Below are 16828 nucleotides of genomic sequence, written 5' to 3'. Positions count from 1 at the left end.
TCTCGTGGCACCATCTTTCCACCCTACGTAGAGAGCTCTGTACGAGTTCGGAAACCGTACTGGGGAAATTTCCTACCGCCATCAGGCTTATGTCGTCTGCATAGCCTTGGGCATATATTCCTCCAACGTTTAACCTGGTAGGTAGTTCATCCACTACCAGACACCATAATGTTGGTGATAATACTCCTCCCTGTGGACACCCCCTGTCTATATTAGCTCTCAACATTACAGCGTTGAGGGTAAACAGAACTTGACGGCCCTGCAGTGAGGCCATAATCCATTTTATGAGCATTCTGCTCACTCCTCTTCTCTCTAGACTACGTTCTATGGAGCCCAAAGATGTATAGTTAAAGGCCCCTTCTATATCTAGGAATACAACCATAGCAAGTTGTTGCTGATCCAAGGCACTCTCCAGCCTAGAGACCAGCTGGTGTAGTGCCGTCTCAACCGACTTCCCTGGTTGATATGCATGTTGGTGGGAATGCAGGGGAAAGTCTCTTAATACTTTCTCCCTGATATGTCTATCCACCAGTCTTTCCAAAGTCTTAAGTAGAAAAGACGTTAGACTAATGGGTCTATAATCCTTAGGTCTAGTATATGAAGACCTTCCGGGTTTAGGTATAAATACCACCTTCGCCTGACGCCACAAGGAGTACACGTACCCCAAAGTGAGACAGGCTCTAAAGATTCTAACCAGGTATGGTATAAGGATCCCCCCCCCCCGCCTCCTGAAGAAGCGCCGGGAAGATCCCATCCACACCTGGGCTTTTTTAAGGGGCAAAGGATTCTAATGCCCACTTAACCCTTCTTGGGGTGACAATCTCTGCAGCTTCCCTCCAGCCACTTTTATCGGGTCTGAAGGATCCGCTCGATTCTACCTCACTATTCGTGACTACCGAACCTGGAAAGTGGGCATCAAGCAGTAAGCTCAGGGTCTCCCCCTCTGTGGATGTGTATCCACCAGAAGGAGTCTCCAATGAGCCCAGCCCTGCCCTTCTATCCAAGGTTAAAATTTTATGAAGCCTTGCCGCTTCATGTTGACTTTCAATGGAGTCACAAAATTGTCTCCAAGATTTCCTAGAAGCCTTCTTGACTTCTGACTTGTACCTTCTTTGTGATTCTTTGTAAGAATCTAGGCTTTCTTGATCCTGAAGTTCCCTGTATTTATTCCAGAGCCTTCGTGTATTTCTCCTCAGGTGTTCAAGATAACTATTCCACTTGAAGCTTCCTGTTACTCTTTTTGCCTTAACAATAGGGCAGTTTAATTCATAAGAGGTAACCAGTGTCCGTGTGAGAAAACTCACACTGAGCTCCAGCTCCTCTTTGTTTTTAATTATGTTTGAGGGTCCTCCCTCCAGTCCCCTCCTCACGTCCTCCCTAAAAGATATCCAATCGGTTCCTCTAGGGTTTCTGTAAGACGGGATCTCGATGGAGCCCTATATATAAAACACAATGTGTCTATGATCTGACAAGGAAGGCTCCAAAGAGACCTTCCAGTCTTTAAATTCCTGTACGATTCCCATGGAACCCAGGGTAAGATCTATGATCCCTTAGCTCCTATTATTAATGAAGGTTGGGGTATCACCAATGTTCATGATCTGAAAATCAGTTGTACATAGAAATTCTATGAGGTGCTCTCCCCTTCGGTTTGTATTTTTACTTCCCCAAATGCTGTGATGAGCATTGGCATCACATCCTACTACGAGGTTTAATCCTTGTTTCCTACAGTATATCACCAGTCTCTTGAACTCCTCCGGCGGGGGTGGAGATTCAGAGTCTCCTGGGAAATATGCAGAACAGACAACCAAGTCTCTTGGCTGTCCGCCCTCTTCATATCTCATTAGGACTGCTACTAGGTCTCTAGTAATGAAACCCGGTATAGCCCAAGCGTTATGATCCTTAACTAGTATACATGCTCTAGGCTTCTCCTCTGCTATTCCACTGAATAGAGTGAAACCTGCACATTTTAGTCCCATGATATGCCCCTGTCGAAGCCAGGGTTCCTGTATCAGGGCGACCGAAAACCCGCCTTTCTGGATACTTCTATTAAGTACCCTAGAGGCCGCTATACAATGTTGTATATTTGCTTGTATGAAAGTAATCATTCTTTACTTTCATAGAATACTTTACCTTATGCGGTCTCCGGAACTTGCAGCCCCGTCTCCCGCGATGGATCCTGGGGCTTGGCTGGCCCCGGTTCCTGTCCGGGCTCCAGCTCTTTGCCCCTGCTGGTCTCGGTTTTATCTGTGGTGGGGTTGGTCCTCTGCTTGTCATGCTTGCCCTCCACCAAGGTGAAGGTAGCCACATGCACCCCGCAGAAGATCTTCCCCACCACTTTCTCCACATCCCTGGAGTCCATGCTGACCACAAGGCGGACACCTCTCTTCTCCTCCTTGCGGTCGTAGACCCTCCAGCTGGTGGGATTTAAGCCATGGTTCTGGCGTGCCATTCTTCCCAAAAGGACATTATTGTCCTTTGGTTGTCCTGGTATCCAGACCATGACTCTCTTGTAGGAAAGGAGTTTGTCCATGTCCACAATTGTGAGCCTGGCTCCTTCCCACGGTTGTATACCTGTAACAAGACTAGAAAGCCATGCTACAGTTTCGTTGTTCTCTGCTATGATGACGGCCGCACCCCTTGACAGATAGCAGTCCAGGAACTGAGGCTTAATGGGCCCCTGCTTCGGAAGCTCGTCTATCAGATTGGTGATAGCCTCTTCCACAGCTTCCACCTGTTTCTCGGATAGCTGCTGGTCAGGATATCCCACAGGTATTATGGCCATCCTGATCCCAGCTTTGGCTATCCTGGCGTACTCCACCTTGGGTCTCTTGCGGGTTTGCCGGTCTTCTTCTGGGGTTGCCCCCGACAGAAGTCGTTTCCCCGCTGGCATCTTAGTGGGTGGGGTCCTCTGTGCCCAAGAAGCAGAGCCCTTTTCAGGGTCCCGCCTCTTGTGCCCATTGGATCCCTCCACTGTTGTCGCTGTTGTGGTAGTAGAAGTCCCCTCAGCCCCAGAAGTTAGGCCCTCTTTGGCCTGCTCCCGGGCCTTTAAGGCCTTCTTGTATCTCCTGTTTTCAGCGCCAGAGCGCTGTTTCTTTTTCTTCTTCTGGACCTGTAGATTGCGCACCTCTTGAGTGAGCCCTCTAACTGTCGAAGATGAACTATCCGAGGGTATCTCCGAAGAGTCCCCTTCGGTTGTTGTTGTAGTGTTTCTCCCCGGTTTATGGATGGCTACCGTATTCATTCAAGTCCCACGAGTAGCTAGGGAAGTATATGTCCGCCCAGGCAGAGCCCCGCATACCTGGGTGAGACCTGGGCGCCAAGTATCTCGAAGGCTCCGTTCAAGACACATCTCCCATGTGCCATGCACCCCATCGGCACGGGTCACGTTACACCTTAGGATTGGGCGGTGCTTTAGCTTCCTCCTCCTTGTATGCCGAACGGTTACCCAATAGGGCTCCATTCGGCATCGCAAGAAAGGAGCTACTAGTCCCCCTCACCGCGAAGAGGATCTTCAATTGAAGAGGGTAACCAAGGTTAGCCCCCTACAATTGTAGAAGCACACACGAGGGGGCACTAAACACTATGATCTAAATTCATTCACTGTGAAAGAAATGTGTTGTACAGTTTCTATCTGAAATAATGCACTTTCAGCTGAGGTTTTTACTTCGTTCTTCGATCTTAACATATGCTCCTGTGTACTTGAATGAGCTGCCATGTGTGTTTACACACGTTGATGAATGCTTGTGTAGATGTAAGAGGACGATAAAGATAGTAATAAGAACAAATACCAGGCCTTGGATATCTTACTTTTAAGAAGAATCAACGGCAAATTCACGGCCGACTTGATACACCGTTCTAGCCAGCTGGATTACAGCGTGGGTTTGGTCGGCCATGGACGGTATGGCAGATGCGTGACACGTTAGATCACTGCCTACTCGATATGCATCAAATGGCTGCTTCGGATACATATCGAGCATGTAGTGGACTGCACAGTCATAGTAGAGAGCGATGTTTATATACAGTTCCATTGGCAGACGAACCTGAGCGGCCCCACCAAGAACGAACAAAGACGGGCAAATTGAGTACGAAAGGTAAGTTGTACGTATTTATATTGCAGCGGTAGATGGTTAGACGTGGTTTGCGAGGAGATGTGGAGTAAGCATGATATAACTGTAGGTGTCGCGCTATAGATGTGATTCTCACCTTCATGCTGATGGTGTGTCAATGTATTAATATATCTCTTTCACCCATTCTCACCACCACTTGAACAACATGTCAGCTATCCCGAAAAATACGGTTTGTATATTCATATAGGAAATTGTCTATTTTTTTGTTTCCGCAAGGATTGTAATATCTGCAGAATATACATTGTGGTCAATTTATTTGTGCAGGAAGTTTTATTCAGAGCTATGCTAGAACATACACACAGCCATCCATAATCTCGGTCGTTTACATTTCATCCCTACCCCAGGGGTGTATGGGTCTCTTACCCCCCACAGTACTTTTCTTCCAAATGGTAAGTCATACTTTTATCAATTTTGATTGAGAGGTACATTGGAAGACACATACATTCATAATCTATCTCATTAGGGGCATTTTATTTTTTCACCATTTCTCTCCTCTATGCCAAAGGGGGCATCCGGAGTGTCAGCATTCATCTCAGCAACCCCCAAAACTTTGGATCTACACTATTTTCGATTATTTTTGTTTCTCCCTCCTCCCTCACCCCTAAATCAAAGGGGGCTGAACTGGGAATTTAAAAAATTCGGATTGTCACTATTCACCTCAGCAACCACGGAAACTGTGGATTCGACACTAATTTTTCATTTTTTATCACACCCTCACCCACCATCCCCAAGGGATAAAAATCCGGAGTGTCAGCGACCCCGAAAAGTATGGATTCAACACTATTTATATCTCAATGCTCCGTCGCCCCCATCCCAGAGAATTCCGCAGTGTCACCATTCACCTAATAAACTATGGATTCGACTCTATTTTCGATTATTGCCGTATGTCACCGCCCCTGGACCCCCACCCCAAAAGGGAACTAAACTTGGACTTTTAAAAATCCGGAATATCACCATTTATATCAGCGACCCCGGACACAATCAATTCGACACTATTTTCGATAATTTTTCTTGGACTTCAAAAATTCCGCAATGTCACTATCCATCTCAGAGACCCCGAAATGTATGGCTCCGACCGCTTTTTCGATTATTTCTACATCTCATTCCTCCCTCAACCCCCCCCCCAAGGTGGTTGAACTGGGACTTTAAAAAAATCCGGATTTATCACTCTTCATCAAAGCGACCACGAAAACCATGGATTCGACACTATTTCCGAATATTTTTAAATGTCAACCCCCTCGCTCCCCCGCCACTATGGGTACTTCGGGTGTCTTACCCGAACGCGGTTTGTCAAAAAAATCCGGAGTGTCACTATACATGTCAGCGACCCCGAAAACTATGGATTCGACACTATTTTCTATTATTTTGATATATCACACCCAACCTTGCCCTCCACCCAAAAAAGGGCTGAATTTGGACTTGGAAAAATTCCGGAGTTTCACTGTTCATCTCAGCGAATTCGAAAACGATGGATTCGACACTATTTTCGTATATTTGTATATGTGACACCCCTCGCCCCCCCCCCCCGCCGCTAAGGGTACTTAGGGGTGTCTTACCTCCACGCGGTTTGTCTCTTGATACTAAGTCGTAAGTGTACTAAGTTTGGTGTAAATCGCTCCAGTGGTTTAGGAGATGTAATACATACATACATATATACTGTGACATCTTATAAATAAAGTTGTAGGGGGCCCGCTGTCAGTAATTACTTTTGTTTTGCCAAATATTCAAATATTTATCCGTTTTAGGTCAACTCAAGCCCGAATCGGTGGTTTTTACTTTTCGTGTCTGTTTGTTTGTCTGTTCCACCATCACGTCGAAACGTCTGGATAGATCTCAACCAAACTTCATATTTAGAGTATACTCATCCCGGGGAAGGTTTCGATATGCATATCATTTTAAAATCTTTGAAAAGACGGTGGTTTCATAGGAAAACCACAAATGGTTTTCCTCCATTTTCTCTTATATTATTGATTTTCTGTAAACTCTGTGGACCGTATGTAAAAGGTCTCTTCAGTATAAACAACTTTCGTTATGTTCGTAATTTACCTTACTCTTCAAATGACGGAGAAATTTACCATTTTCTGCCGATACCATGCTCTGCATTGAGTGATCGACAGACCGACAACGAATATATGGGTTACCATGGCAACGTCTCTAACTGCTTGCCAGCAGGGAAGTAACGTATTGCCATTTTCCTGATCATTCCTTTAAATTCGTGGTTGTTCCTTGGGTAGAAAGCAAGAGAGTCGTCAATCGGCCATTCTGCGGGATATTGGCGGAATATCATTGGAGGTTATAACCGTCCTCGAATAGCTTAAGTAATAACACAAATATTCATCTTCTTAGGTGATTACCTAAGAATCCCTGCCTCTAAATTTCTCTCCGATTACCGCTTTCTTATATCAATAACTCGCACCGGCATAATTTATTGAGGAGCATTTGATTTTCCAATACATTCACTTTGTATTTACATGTTTGTCGTCATCCGGATGTCCTCAGTTATAATCCATTTTCTATTAATTTCAACTTGCTAAACTATATTATTTTCTTCCTTAATTACCACATATGTATGCGAGTGCTAATTCCGAATGCTGGACACTCTTTTCTTTGAGGAAATATTCTAAGCTATGCAAATGTATAACTTTTGGCCCAGGAAAATTCCGAAATATGGATGCAATTTTAACGACGGTGCAGACCTTCGTTTCGGGGTAATTGGTGGCTAATAAGTAAGTCGTATCACAAGTCAGAAAGCAAATAGCGTTTCATTTTGGAGAGATCTACAACTATTGTCCTATGACTTTTCGTCGTATTTCTATCCCTAATACGTTAAATACAGCTGTATTTCTCGATTTCAAGTTGATTTTGTACTTTTACACGTATATGTTATTATTTGTCACACTTATAGGAAAGGTAGAATCATGACATTCGGCACGCACATTGAGATGACCATTGGCCATGTTATAGCCAAATTTTATGATTCTAGCTGTCACATGAGTATCAAAAATATAAATTAGTATGTGAAAACTGTACAAAATTTAACCCCATTCAATTATTCTAACTCAATCTAACGCATAAATATAGGAGATACGAGAAGATGTCATGGGACCAACCATGTAGAGCACTGAAAGGGGCGTCTGATGGTGAAGTCCGTTTGAGGATACGTCGTACTGTTTCAAAGCAGTAACTATCGAAATAAAGGTCTGCACTTCTAGAGTGTCTGTACATTGACAATTTTGGCGAAATATCCGTACAGTTATCCGTTTCAGGTGTGATAATGACCATCTGCATATATTCAGTTTTGGTGTCTGTTTGTTTGTTTGTTTGTCTGTTTGTCTATAACTTGGAAACTACTGGATATATTTCCACCAAACATGATATTTAGAATCCACCTGTCCTTTGGTAGGTTTTAGGGCAAATATTGTTTCTAAATCCCTGAACTGACTGGGGGGTTTATACGAAACCAAAACCGTGATTTTGCATTCCCACAAAATATACACAACCAAACTTAATGTAAATTTACCTGCCTTAATGGAAAATAATTTCTAAGCCTTTTCCTTATGTGCATCATTTCAACACGAGGATTAATAATGGAGATATCATTAACGGACCGTTTTCTGGTACAAGTCCCACCGGACTTAACTCAAGAGCGGGTGCGTGTAAAGCGTATATTTTACAACTTGAAAACTACTGAAGATATTTGAGTCAAACTCTACATTAACATCCACCTGTCCAACGGTAGGTGTTAATCGTCAATAACATTTCATGTTCCCGGAATGGACTGGCGGTTTATAGGTAACCGAAATGGTGATTTTACTCTTACACAATATATACAGTACAAGACCAACCTGGGGGGAAATTGACCAAACGTGATGGAATTCCATCTATAAAACTTTTTTTCATGTGCATTTCTTCGACAGGAGGATTAATAATGTAGATATCATAAACGGTCCGTTTTTCAGGTTAAGTCCAGCGGATATGGTCCAAAAGGCGTTGTACGTGGAGCAAGTTCCTTATCTATCTATGTAAATAAAATCGTAACGACTGTGTGCCTGTACATTGACTATTTTGGCGAAATTGTCATACAGCTACACGTTTAAGGGGTAATAATTACCATCTGCATATTTTTTGGTTTAGTTTCTTGAAAGTCCTCATTTTTACACTTCTCACCAAAAACCCAGATTGCAGCATAATCTGCCAGTCGAAGAAGGATATTGAAATTAGGAAAAATTATACGTTTTAACCTGTAACGGACGGAAAACTTCCAAGATCTTTAAATTTTTCCCTTTTTATCCCGAAGAATATCGAAATATGGAGGCAATTTTAATGATGGTGCAGACCTTCGGGAAGTATTATCACATAACGGATGGCACAATCCCCGTTCAGTTAGGAGTGATCTACAACCTTGGTCTTACGACTTTTTGTCGTATTGCTATCCCTTTTACGTTTGATTTTTCTCTTTCTGGATGTTAAGTAAATTTGGACTTTTCACTTACATAATTCATACCTTCGATCACTTATAGGAAAGATAGAATCATCAAACTCTACACGAAAATTGGGCCACCCAGTAGATATATATGAGCCAAATGCTATGTATGTAGCTGTCACTTAATTATCCGAAAAGCAATGCAATGTGAGATAAATTACACAAATTTTACCCAATTCCACGTTTCTAACACAATCTGACCCATTAATAGATGTGATATCATAAGACCAGAAATTTAGGCCGCTAAATCCGGCGTCTTATGGTACAATCCATTCTCGATATGATGTACCGTTTAGCAGCAGTTAATCTGTAAATAAAGGTCTGCAATATTGTAAACAAGCACATACTTTCGTATGTCGAACTATATATAATCACTGATGTCAATTTTGTAGGGATCGAGAAAGGGTGTGTCTGCTATTGTAATCAGTACTCCCCACACCGACCTTGACTGTGGCAGTAGGAATGTGGTCCTTCTCCAATTCCTGTGTAACTGGCATTAATAAGGCAGGCCTACTATTGTAATGAATAATTCACTTCTCGATTTGACTTGCAGAAGGCAAGGGAGCATGCAGTTTTGTTCAAAACTCCCCTTACCCGATTGTGTTTGGCTGTAGGCAAGCGTTCCCGCAGTTATGTACCCATCTAAAATGTGACTGGCATTAGGCATTCTGGCCTGCTATTCTGATGGAAACTCATCAACTTGGTGTGACTGGCAGTAAGCTGGCTGGCAGTTGGAAAAGGGGCCTGTCATTATAATGATAACTGCACAACTCAATTTTGACAGGTTGTAGGGAAGTTTCCTGCCATTATAATAAAACTCCTCAATTTGTAATATGTCTGGAAGTAGGAAAGGGGGCCTGCCATTGTAACGAAAACTCCCCAATCGATTGTGACCGCGCAGTAGGCGATGGGGCATGCAATTATAATGAAAACTTCCCAACTCGATTGTGAAGGGCAGTAGGCAAGTGAACCTGACGTTGTCATCACAAATCCGTAACAAGCACTTTACATAGGAAACACCGTATTGGGAACCTCCCAATGCTGTTTCTCGGATAACGCTAAGATACATGCTATTTTAAAAAGATCTTATTTACTGCATGTACAGTATTTACTTCAATATTCGTATACAATGCAGAATACCGTAGCGAAGCACGGGTACATTTGCTAGTTTATATATATATACTAGCTGTAGTACCCGGCGTTGTCCGGGTAGCTTTTGAATGTTTACCTTTAGTATTTGTATTACGAGTTAGTTAAGTGTGAAGTGGATGCTTATTGACTTATTTTTGAGATGTTGATGTTACGACCTATTATGTAGTTTTAGAGTTATTTAGATGTATCTGATTTCAAGTTTTTGATTATTTAATTTTCGAGTAAATCTTTATTATTGTGGAAGCTAGAATTGACTGGGAAGTATTTGATTCTTTCCAAAAAAAAAAAAAAAAAATAATAATAATAATAATAATAATAATAATCATCATCTCGGTAACCCCGAAAATTATGGATTCGACACTGTTTTCGATTATTTTTTTACAAACATTAAACCTTACACCCACGCAGTTTTTCTCCTGATACTAAAAATCCGGAGTGCCAAAATTCACCTTGGCGACCCCGAAAACTATATATTCGACACTATTTTCCATTAATTTTATATAACACTCCACCGCCGCCACTCCAAAGGGGCCGAACATGGACTTTAAAAATATCCAGATTGTCATTTTTTATCTCAGCGACCAGGAAAAGTATGGATTCCACACTATTTTTTAATATTTTATATATCACCCCCTCGCCCCCCATGCGGTTTGTCAAAACAAATCCGGAGTGTAAATATTCATCTCACCGAATCCGAAAACGATGGATTCGACACTATTTTCGTACTTTTTTATATGTGACTCCCCTCGCACCCCACCCCTGAAGGTACATGGGTTGACTTATCCCACGCGAATTGGACTTAAAATATTCCGGAGTGTCAGTATTCATCTCAGCGACCCCGAAAAGTATGGATTCGACACTATTTTCGAATATTTTTAAATGTCACCCCCCTCGCCCCCACGCCCCTAAGGGTACTACGGGTTTCTTACCAAACGCGTTTTGTCAAAAAAATCTGGAGTGTCACTATTCATCTCAGCGACCCCGAAAAAGGATTGATTCGACATTATTTTCTATTATCTTGATATATCATCCCCCCCACCCCCACCCAACAAAGGGCTGAATTTTGACTTCGAAAAATTCCGGAGTATCACGATCCATCTCAGCGAATCCGAAAACGATGGATTCGGCAGTATTTTCGTATATTTTTATACGTGACCCCCTCGCCCCCTCCTAAGGGTACATGGGATGTCTTGCCCCCACGCGGTTTGTCTCCTGATACCAAGTCGTATATGTACCAAGTTTGGTGCAAATCGCTCCAGTGGTTTAGGAGGAGATGTAATACATACATACATACATACATACATACATACATACATACATACATACATACATACATACATACATACATACATACATACAACGACATTTATATATATACTAGCTGTAGCACCCGGCGTTGTCCGGGTAACTTTTGAATGTTTACCTTTAGTATTTGTATTACGAGTTAGTTAAGTGTGAGTGGATGCTTATTGACTTATTTTTGAGATGTTGGTATTACGACCTATTATGTAGTTTTAGAGTTATTTAGATGTATCTGATTTCCAAGTTTTAGATGATTTAATTTTCGAGTAAAACCTTGTCCTTCCAATTCCTAGGCCTTTCCTATCCCATCGTCGCCGTAAGACATATCTGTGTCGGTACGACATAAAACAAATTAGCAAAAAATATAAATGTATGGGTTCGACACAATTTTCGATTATTTTTATATATCATTCCCCCATCGTTCCCCCAACCCGAAGGAGGCTAAAATTGGACATAAAACATTTCCGGCGTCTCACTATTCATCTCAGCGACAGCGAAAATTATGGATTCTACACTACTTTAGATGATTTCTGTATCTCACCCCCTCGCCCACTACCCCTAACGGTAGGTGGGGTGTTTAACTCTTACGTGGTTTGTCTCCTGATACTAAAAATTCGGAGTGTCGCTATTCATCTCAGTGACCCCGAAAAATGTGGATTCGACATTATTTTCGACAATTTTTATGTTTCATTACCCCCTCTGCCCCACACCAGGGGAGCTGAATTTGGACATATAAAAAATCTGGAGTCTCACTATTCATCTCAACAACCACGAAAAGTCTGGATTCGACACTATTTTGGAATATTTTATGTATCACCTCCTCGCTCCCGCTCCCCAATTGGTACATGGGGCGTCCTACCCCCAAGTGGTTAGTCAAAACAAATCCGGAATGTAACCATTCACCTAAGCGACCGCGAAAAGGGTGGATCCGACGGTATTTTCGGTCAATTTGATATATCACTCCACCCTCGCGTCACCCCAAAGGGGGCTGAACATGTACTTTAAAAAATCCGCAGTGACACTATTAATCTTGGCGACCCCAGAAAGTATGGATTGACACTACTTTCGATAATTTTTTAATATCACTCCGCCCCTCGCCCCCACACCAAAGGTGCGGAACTTGGACTTTAAAATCCTCCAGAGTGTCACTATTCATCTCAGCGACCACGAAAAGTACGGATTCGACACATTTCCAAATATTTCATATGTCTCCCCCTCGCCCCCCCCCGCCACAATGGGTACATGGTGGTGTTTTACCCCTACGCGGTTTGTCTAAGAATTCCGGAGTGTCAGTATTCATCTCAGCGACACCGTAAAGGATGGATTCGACCCCATTTTCGGTTATTTTGATTTATCACTCCCCCTAGTCCCCCACCACAAAGGGGGCAGAACTTCGATTTTAAACATTTCCGGAATATCACTATCCATCTCAGTGACTGTAAAAAGTATGGATTCGACATTATTTTCGAATATTTTATATGTCACCCCCCTTGCGACCCAAGCCCCTATGGGTACAAGGGGTGACTTACCCCCACGCGGTTTGTCAAAAGAAGTCCGGAGCGTCGCTATTCATCTCAGCGATCCCAAAAAGGATGAATTCGACACTATTTCCTATCACTTTGATATATCACTCCCTCCTCGCCCCACACCCAAAAGCGGGCTGAATTTGGACGTGGAAAAATTCCGGAGTGTCACTATTCATCTCAGCGACCACGAAAAGTATGGATTCGACACTATTGTCGAATATTTTGTCACCCCCTCGCACCCCCACGCCCCTATGGGTACGTGGCGTGTCATACCCCACGCGGTTTGTCAAAAGAAATCCGGAGTGTTACTATTCGTCTCAGCGACCCCGAAAAGGATGGATTCGACGCTATTTTCGATTATTATGATATCTCACTCCACTTTGCCCCCACTATAAAAGGGGCTGAATTTGGCCTTCAAAAATTGTGGAGTGTCAGTATTCATCTCAGCAACCCCGAAAAGTATGGATTGGATACTATTTTCGAATATTTTTAAATGTCACCCCTCGCCCCCCCCCCCGACCCTAAGGGTACTTCGGGTGTCTTGCCCCAACGCGGTTTGTCAAAAAAATCCGGAGTGTCACTATTCATCTCAGCGACCCCGAAAAGGATGGATTCGACAATATTTTCGATTATTTTGTTATATAACTACACTCGCCCCCACCCCAAAGGGGCTGAATTTGGAATTTGAAAAATTTCGGAGTGTCACTATTGATCCCAATGACCCTGAAAATTGTGGATTCGACACCGTTTTCGAATATTTTTAAATGTGACCCCCTCGCCCTCCCCCACACTAAGGGTACTTCAGGTGTCTTACCCCAACGCGGTTTTTCAAAAAACTCTAGAGTGTCACTATTCACCTCAGCGACCCCGAAAAGGATGGATTCGACACTATTTTCGATTATTTTGATATATCACTCCACCTCGCCCCCTCCCCAAAGGGAGCTGAATTTGGACTTTGAAAAATTCCGGAGTGTCACCATTCATCGCAGTGACCCCAAAAGTATGTATTCGACACCATTTTCGAATATTTTTAGATGAGACCCCCTCGCCCCCCACCCGCCCCTAAGCGTATTTGGAGTGTTTTATCCCCAGGCGGTTTTTCTCCTGATACTAAGTCTTAAGTGTACCAAGTTTCGTGTAAATCGCTCCAGTGGTTTAGGAGGAGATGTAATACATACATACATAAATACATACATACAAGCATACAATGACATTTATATAGATATAGATATAGATAGATAGGTAATTTCCTTGCACCCAATGCACATTAAATCACGCAGTTTGAAAAATAGGTTAGATTCCACACGTGTAGTTACTTTGGTAATGATCGAACATAACCAGTGGTTATTTGATAAGTTTCACCATTAACCAATGAGTTCCGGTAGTTCACATACACATATCTGCTCTGAACAACAAACATATTCTTCATATACTTCCAAAACTTTATCCAAGATAATTAATTTAATTTCTCCCTACCTTCTGATTCTTGATCAAATCGGTCTCTTGTAAAATAGTAATTTACAATCTTAGCTTTAGTCGTAAGTATTTTGTTTTCAACGGTGAAGTAGTTCAAATTCATGCTTTACCCCTAGCATCAAGTTAACATGACCGAAAAGAAATAACGCAAGGCGGCAAAGGAGAACAAGAAAGTCACGAAATAGGCAAATGAGCAACGACATGACATCAATTACAATAAATTAGTTTTAACATAACTTTACGCAGTAATCAATTGACAATCGACTCATCGCCACAACACTCACCCACAGAACTAAGAAACACTTACGAAATCATGCACAGAGTCAAGGTAAAGGTAAGGCATCGCAAAATCTTCATTCAACAACTTCAAACAGAAATGATACAATAGAGCAAATCATTCAGGAACAGTTCACATAAGCAGGAAAATACTCTCCATACATTAGAATGCTCATTCACAGCACAGTGATACACTAGCTTAACAGGTAAGGAGAAGAAACCAAATTATAGTACACGAACACCAAATACAAGTACACCTAGCATAGAACAAGTGAGCACTGCAAAATAGATTAAAACACATAATATTAACATAGTTTCAAGAAACCAGAATTACAGTGAAAAGTCTAGATCGTTAGAGGTGAAGTGATCTTAATACTTTTCAAAATCACAAGCTTTGCGACAATAAGCATTTAATAAATTTCAGTTTAGTTCTGGTCTCCCATCTCATGTACACTATACACAACCAGACTGGACAAGAATGAAAAATAGGATAAGGTTATACCAAATAATCAGTGACGCAACAAATTACGGTTTAGGAAAATGATCAAATAGGGGCGAAGGTAATGTATTGCCCCTTTATTCCCGGAAGGCTCAATGCTGTCTGGCTTTGCTTGCTTTTAAAAGGCAGGAAAGATACAAGGACTGACGACAATCACAAAAACAACAGGCTTGATATTTATTTATAAACTAGCATACAAACACAAATTTAACAATCAAATCTTGATGGCTTTCACTAGAAAATTCTTCTCTGCAACTTGCCTGAGATATAACACCATCGTACTCCAAACCTTTCGAAGCTGAATTTTATCTGAAAAGTATAAAATATTGTTATTAGCCTACATCTGGCTTGAATAAAGAAAATAAATTATGTTGTGAGGATCTCCTCTTTATAATGGTGAAATTATTTACAAGGTGTAAGGAAATTAAATGTCACTGAGATTTCATGGCTCGTAAACGATCCTATGCGACGCTAGGCTATCCTAGATTATTTTATACTTTCATGATAAGATCTACACTCACATGAAAAAATTCACATTCTCTCAAGAAATTAATTAGTTATGGCGTCATTGATATCACAAAATCTGTCAGAAATATTTTAACAAAGTCGTCTTTCTCGTGGATAGTTTCCATTTACATTATTGCCTCTATCTAGTGTGAGTTCCACTGAAATATGCTTCGAAAATATGTATTATAAAAATTTTAATTAAAGCATGTCAATTTCAGATTTATCACTATTAAATTAAATCCTCATAATTATTATTTCCACGAAACTCCTACAATATTTCACTGAATACCACGTGATAAAAATAATTATCACTTATCGGTGAGAACAATGCATTTTAAATAGCACCCTAAGCTGTTGGTTGGGACATTTAGAGCAACACAGTCTAACTAGTCTGATAGAATCCAATATCTCATACACTCACAACGTAACAACTCTACCATTACCCTTGTGCAATAAGGATGGAAATATAATCAAAATTTACATATCTAAGAGAAATAATGCCACTAATGAATAAGTGAGTATTATTTCTACAAAGATGAACAGGAAAAATATTATAAATTGGTACTTAAATGTCCGATGGACGTGGATCTTAGTCGATGTTCTGGAACTGCTCGATCACATGTTGTAGGTGATCTGCTCCAATCGCTACCTCCCCATGTTAGAGAGTGCCTACATTTTAATTCATCATGATGACAGCCAAGTCCAGATCAGGAATCCTTCAGATGGTGGTTGAAACATCATGGCGAAGTTTACAGAACATGTTAAGGTCCTCTTCTGTCTTGAAAAGGTGAAAGCTGAAACTAACAAACATATTTAGTCTGTGTACCACACACACAACCAGGTTGAATTCATTGAAGAACAGTGCGTAACTTAGCACACAAATCCGCTTTGACTCGTCGAATACTAAAATGTCGGAGAATATCAGAATTAGAATATCGTATATTCAAAGTATCTGCGTATTAAAGTGTACAAATATCAGAGTATAACAGAGCGTTGCTTCGTAAAACACGAGTATGTAAGCATTTACCAGGTGGGTGTGTCACTATATCGTCTAGTAATTGGACGTCGTTCTTACACCTGATAGCTTACTACTATTCTCGATATCACATATTATTCTTGTCTCTGCTCAGTTCAGTGTTACCGTTTCATATTTTCATTCCTGATTATGTGTGTGGCATTGTAATCCTTGATAATTACAATTTACTAAATGGTTTCTGTAGTGTATTTGGTAAGTTGGCCATTGGAGGGCTCAAACATTGGTAGTTCTGTGGCAGTTCTGTGGCATTTTATCAAAAATTTGTCTATAACCTGATCAACACCCTTCCGCTCGTGCGAACATGCACCTTCCTTCTAGACACGTAGTTGAACTCTCTTATGTGAGTACCTGGTGTCCATTCCTAAGGTGTTTGTGCGTAGCCGAACTACATTTGTAGTAGTGCGCTCCATCGTTGAGTGCATCGTTTCTCATTAATTAATTGGT

This window comes from Anabrus simplex, chromosome 13 (genome assembly GCF_040414725.1).
Source record: "Anabrus simplex isolate iqAnaSimp1 chromosome 13, ASM4041472v1, whole genome shotgun sequence".
Taxonomy (NCBI): domain Eukaryota; kingdom Metazoa; phylum Arthropoda; class Insecta; order Orthoptera; family Tettigoniidae; genus Anabrus; species Anabrus simplex.
The sequence above is the reverse complement of the archived record's forward strand: the minus strand, read 5'-3'. Positions refer to the sequence as shown.